Raw genomic sequence first — 6,627 nt, 5'->3', positions numbered from 1 at the left:
TGTAGTTTTGCAAAACTTGCACTAGCAAGTTTCCCCTTTTGTCCAAATAACCTCACCACTCTCTCTTGCATCTAAGGAGACACTGATCTGGAGTTTTTGACCACTCCAAGACTTGCCTAAGTGCCTGTGGCATTTTGTCAAACACCTGGAGTGCATGGTCAGATTTGGCATGGATTTTAGTTAGCAGTGTGAACCTGATCCTCTGACCCCTTAAGCTTGTCCATTGATCTCCTTGCAAGCCATAGCCTAGACCTGCTAACTCCCAGCTCCAACCAAGCGCTCTGGAGTGCCATGGCATTTCGCCGAGCATCTGGTGTGCGTGCGCTGGGCGCGCCCAGAGCGCGCAAATTGCAGCCGCGCACACGAGCCGCCGCGTCGCGCCCCTGTCTTGGCCCACACTGCAGAACCTCGCCACGCACTCCCCGCCTCGCCACAACACGACAGCCCGCCCTGGCGCCCTACAGCGCCACCGCCAGAGCACTTATGGCGGCACGCCGGCGTCGGCCGACAGCCCTGCGCCGTTCAGCGCCGCCCAAGCCACCCCGGCTCACCACCTGGCCCCTTGAACAGCTCAAGCTCATCCACAAGGGTGTCGCCTAGCTCTCGTCGCCGCCACGTTCCCCTGCAGCTACAGAACGGCGGTTCGCCGGCCGCCTTATCCACCGCCGCGGAACCGACCTCGTCGCGCTATAAAAGGACGCCCCGAAACCTTGCGAGCACGCAGGCGACTCTTAAGCCATCCCCTAGGACCCCTTGGGGCAGCCAATCGACCCGGGGAGGTCATCTTCCCCACCTCCGGCAGCAGCGACCGCCGCCATGGCCCCAGCTCTTCCAGCGCCACCAGGGCCTCTCCCTCCCATTTCTATTCACCAAGAACACCTCCTTCCTTCCAGGGACCCAACCCCCTACTCGATTTTGATCGGGAACCACATTCGCCCCAAAACCACTCTGCCACCGAAGCCTCCTCCGCCGCGAAGCTCGCCGCCGGCAACTCCCTCCGTCCCCACCTACCTGACGACCACCGGGATGACCGCCCTGGAGTGGCGGATCCATCCCCGCCCTTGGGTCCCCGCGAGGAGCCGCCAGTCACCGGCGACGATCGCCGGAGCTCCGCCTCCGCTCGGGACAGAGGAAGGAGAGGGAGAAAGACTAGTCAAACCTGACTAGTGGGCCCCGTGGACCCACTGTCAGTGACCCACTCCGCCGCCACGCGTGTTAAGTGATAGCGTAAAACCCCAAGTACGTAACCCCTACTTAGAAAGCGTATTCGTGGCTGAAACGTTTTCTTTTGTTTTATTTTTAAAAACAGAATTTGATGAAAACTTTGACTGGTTATATCTTTTTAAATACAACTCCAAATGAAATGATTCTTTTTCCTACCTCTCTCAAATTTCACCTAGTTTATTTTAAGATTTATTTGAAAAAAATTCAGAATAACTTTTGGTGCTGTTTTTATTTTGTGTGTTAATTCTTTTATATTGCTAAAATAGGATTTTTGAAGAGAGGAGAAATGTTTCAAGTTTTGGAGTGCACCCTGCCTTTCCCCACATTGAAGGCAAGCATTCTGAATCCCGACATATTATTTTTGGTGTGATCGTTGATACATTTATAACACCACCGCATTTCGAAGGACTTGTTATTTCATGTAGTATGATCATATGCATGAGTGCATATTAGTGATTTCCATGCTGTTGGGAATGAACACACTTGTGATGATAATCACCCTCATGTGCCTTGCATGCATACCGGCAGGAACCCGGGAAAACCTCTGCCTTGGGTAGGCATGATTTGTCGCCGGTCTCCATCGGGACGGTTATGTCTGGTATGGCATGGTAAGGTGATATGAGCGGTGACTCTGTTGGATGAAATATATTCGTTATACTAATCATGCAGGGAATACTTAAACCTCCTGAGTCGACCGTAGATCGAGTCTTGTTCCAGTAACCCCCATACTTGTTTCGTACTACCACTCGTCTCTACAGCAAGTAGAGTACGGTTCAGTAAGTTGTCAACCTCTTTCTAGCACACACCGTACAGAGAGGCCATGGTGGAAGATACCGGTTGTAGCTGGTAGGTAGGCCACCTGGTCCGGGGCATGGGTGTTTCCGGTTGGGACCGAGAGGGGAGGCCACCCCTTAGAGCGCGCGATATAAATTTGATCCCATGCTACGCGAGGTTGTAGCCTCCCCACTTAGAGTTTGCTTGACAGGTGTCGTGGGTGATTCCAGACACGTGTGAGTTAAGCTGGTGTGTGCAAGTTAGGTGTGTTTTCAACAAAAAGACCGTAGACGGAATTAGTCCCGATGGACTAAAGAAATCCGTTACTCGTGGGTAAAGAGTACACCCTCTGCAGAGAATAAACCTATTCGAATAGCCGTGTCCATGGTTAAGGATTACAGTCTGGGATGGGTCAAGTGTCGGTCTTAGTGTCGGTCTTCGGAGGTGAAACTGTTAACCAGAACTAGAATTACTACTTGTGACTTGTGATAACTATGATTATTATTATTGTTGACTAACCCGTGATATTATTGTTATTATCGAGTATCTCTGGGATGGTTCTACCTCCGGGATATTCACTATGATTGTTTCTTTTAAAGCCCTTTATGTGGTGTCGCTAAGACGCCCGACGGTGGCATTGCTTATTTTTTTTATTTCATAAATTTTAATACTACTATGTTATTGCATTTTTATAAATAACCGCCTGCACGCATCAGAATTTTATTTACTATTTTTGACTGACGTCATGAGCATAAAATATTTTCAGCACATCATTGTTATATTATACCTGTGTTCATAATGTTTGCGAGTACATTCAAAGTACTCACTGGCTTGTCCCTGGCTATTGTCTTGGCCAGATTTCTTGCGCGGAAAGGAGCGACCATGTTGAAAGCCCCGGAACCCACACAATGGAGATAGCAGCCTCGCGAAGATAGGAGTTAACCTGGTCAACTGTTCCTATTGGGAAATGGAGTCCCATAGACACTGATGTTTCACAACCCGCTTCCGCCATCAACCACTAGAAACCTTTTGTTGTACTCACAGACCAGAACGGTCTTTTACTACATATTTTGTATTTGCTTGGAATTTCTGTATCAAGTTGGAGCCTCATCAGCTAACAGTAATCCTGGGGCTGATGAGCACGACGGTCTTTTCTGGAAATTTATACCCGGAAAACCGGTCGTGACAGACTTGGTATCAGAGCCAGGCTGACCATTGGCTAATCCTATCTTAGCCAGGTCGAAAAACTTAGGCAAACCAACCCACTAGATCTTAGCCAAACCCCAGCCAAGCTTCTCGTGCAAGATAGCCACACAGTAATCCCGACACTTTTGGCAGTCGGTGCCCAACCTATCAACCTAGCCTGTCGATCGCACACCAGTGACCAGCACCCAAGACGCCTCATTTGCAAGCGTGCGGAAGAAGACTCCGTCCCCTTTTTCCTATAAAAAGGGCACGCTAGTCTCAACCCAGCACAGCACAGCCGCTACCCCAAACCGAGCCACAATGCCTGGACCCATAGTGCACAACGAGACCACAGCAACCAACCTTGGAGGTTTCGTGACCATCCTCGCAAACCTCACCCGTCGTGCCTATGTGTTAGAGGAGCCACCAGAATATGTTGTGTACCAAGGACCCATGAGCGGTGAGGACCACCAATTCTAGGCCACTGTGCACATCTACGGTAGGGGTCTAGCACCCGAACGCCCCTACAGGTTCACCGGAAGAACAACTTCCTTCGAGCCACAAGCCGTCCAGCTAGCCGCTCGAGAAGCTATAGTTCATCTCAGGCACTTGTCGCCCAGAGTTAACTGTCGCTCGTTCCACTACTACCCCAGACGTGAAGGGTATGGTAGACCACCCCAAGTTCCCAACGGAGATCACGAGACGGACCCCGCATTGTTGCACCTAGTGCGCTATGTAAGTGCACTAGAGGCACTGTTCGACCAGATCACCATTGATCTGATCGCAGCTCGTGGAGAGCTAGTTCGTCGAACCCCAGCTAGAAGAGAAGACGAGCCCGACGCCGACAACCCAGTCGTGTTGTTCGGACAACCGATCGAGACCCCGAGATCAGCTCCAGCCATCAGCCGAGATGCTTTGATGACCCCAGAAGTGCTTCGTCACCTTTTAGGAGCACACTCCAACGGGGTTGTGGCCAACAATCCCCGCGATGGTCATCATCACTACCCCGACCCTGCAGTTCCTCCGCCATCTCCGACTTATCCCGGCAGTGAGACACGTGGAGAAGCCTCGACATCCACCAGGCATGCCCGTTTAGACATAAATGAGGTAGACTAAGCCGTACGAGTAGTACCGAGTCTCAGTGTATCCTCACTTTGTAATCATGCGACCGTGTATATTAACGCAGCCTGTCGTTGTGCCTCTGCTTTAATGGTAGCCTTGCGTATTTTCTTTGTCAGCACATAGTTGCACATTTTCCGGGCACAACTACCAAAACCAACCCGACGACAACCACAGTATCACGTCTCTTTATGAGATATGTGTATCTCTGACACTGACCTGACCTTTGGAGCTAAGCTGGCAAATTTAGTACCTTTCACCACGGTAAAATGATCCGGCTCCATTGCTATATAAAGGCCACCTTGTGACCTTACCCAGCAACCCTCACCTTGTGCACCGCACTCACAACTTTTTCCTGTCATGCCGAGCCCCAGCATTCATCTAAGAACCCCAGATGCAACCCCAGGTAGCTTTGTCAAAATATTGTGGGATTTTACCCGCAGTACCATGGGTTCTACCCAGCCACCCCAGTACGAGCTGTTCAAATCTAGAATCACCCCATCCACCTCGGAATATTGGGCAGCAGTACACATTCCTCCTGTAGACCCCAACCAAGATCCAACAGAAGTTTCCTTCGTGGGGAAATCTATGCCAACCCCACACCTGGCCATAGAAGCTGCTGCGAAAGAAGCGATTGCTCGTCTTCGATCCGCAGTACCCTATGCCCGCGAACGAGGATATTATTACTTTCCGAGCCGTGCAGCACCCGGAGAAGTAACGTCTTTTCCCGGTGGGCGTATTGAGAGAGACCCAGTTCTGGCCAACCTTATCCAGTACATCATCGCTCAAGAGCATTTGAACCAACGAGTGATGGATTATCTCAAGGATCTCACTGATATGAATCCTCAGATTGCCATCGGCAGACCACTGAGGCCCGACCCGGAGAGACGCATACATCGACTGGTCAATCCACTTCCTCCGATAGAAGAGGAGTGTATCCCTTTACCAGAGACATTTTATCAGGACGCCACCCAGTTACCGTTTTCATTTTAGACGTCACTACTGTATTTGTTTTTGCAGCATTTATATTTGCGTGTATCTTATGCATGGTACCCCAAATTTGTGCGACGAGTCAAGTATTTAGTTTCTACTGGTATGAGTAATTTTTCTTCGTGATTAACTTGTGTAACCGCGAAAGATCCTAGTATGAGTTTTCTTTTTACTGAATTGCTGCATCATTTATCCCCTCACTACGTGGATTATTATTATTTTTATTCACGCAGCACCACGGCAGCAGTCTCACAACCGCTCGAACGCATATGGAACTTTTGTTTTTCACAACGGCTCTTAGCAAATCTCGAGGACGAGATTTTTCTTAAGGGGGGTAGTATTGTAACACCCCAAAAATTTAACCAGGTTTTTGTTATTAAAATTTTGCCAAGAGTTTTGAAATTTTTGTCTACAAGAATATCCCTGTTGATTTCAAAACTTTTATTTTAATATTAAGGAGTTTTTCCCAAGTGGATCCTTCCAAAACATATTGGACTTATTTTCCCTCTCATTTAAAAAAACATCTCTCAATCAGGAGATTTATTTATAAAATTATTTCACCCTGAGCTTTATTCATTAAATGACTTGTTTTAAAATTTGGAGCTCTTTTTGAACTACAACCATTTGATGTATTTAACTAAAAATTTCACCAAAATTTGGAGATATCATGTGATGTCTCTAAATCACTTTTGTGCAATAATATATTTCATTCATTGGATATTTTGAGTTCTACACCAAGTTTTCAAATCTGGTCCAGTGGGCAATTTTACACTACAACCTATTTAAATATTTCTTTAAAACTTCTACCAAAATTAGGGGAGGTCAGTAGGAGCCTATTATTCCACTTTGTGCAAAAACCTATTTATGTTCTTTGAAAAAATTGAGTGAATCATCCTCTTTTTCATTCTGGTCCAGCCTTGTGATTTCTACTGCAACCCTATTTAATTTTGCTCCAAAGATCTTGTGTTTTCTCCTACTTGTAGACAGCCCTACCAAACCCCTAAATCCAGGAGCATGCACCCATTGGATTAATTTTGGTTCATGAAATAATGTCATTTATTTCCTATCCAGAAATGTAGTTTTGCAAAACTTGCACTAGCAAGTTTCCCCTTTTGTCCAAATAACCTCACCACTCTCTCTTGCATCTAAGGAGACACTGATCTGGAGTTTTTGACCACTCCAAGACTTGCCTAAGTGCCTGTGGCATTTTGTCAAACACCTGGAGTGCATGGTCAGATTTGGCATGGATTTTGGTTAGCAGTGTGAACCTGATCCTCTGACCCCTTAAGCTTGTCCATTGATCTCCTTGCAAGCCATAGCCTAGACCTGCTAACT

This window comes from Triticum dicoccoides, chromosome 6A (genome assembly GCF_002162155.2).
Source record: "Triticum dicoccoides isolate Atlit2015 ecotype Zavitan chromosome 6A, WEW_v2.0, whole genome shotgun sequence".
NCBI lineage: Eukaryota > Viridiplantae > Streptophyta > Magnoliopsida > Poales > Poaceae > Triticum > Triticum dicoccoides.
Note: the sequence above shows the minus strand (reverse complement) of the source record.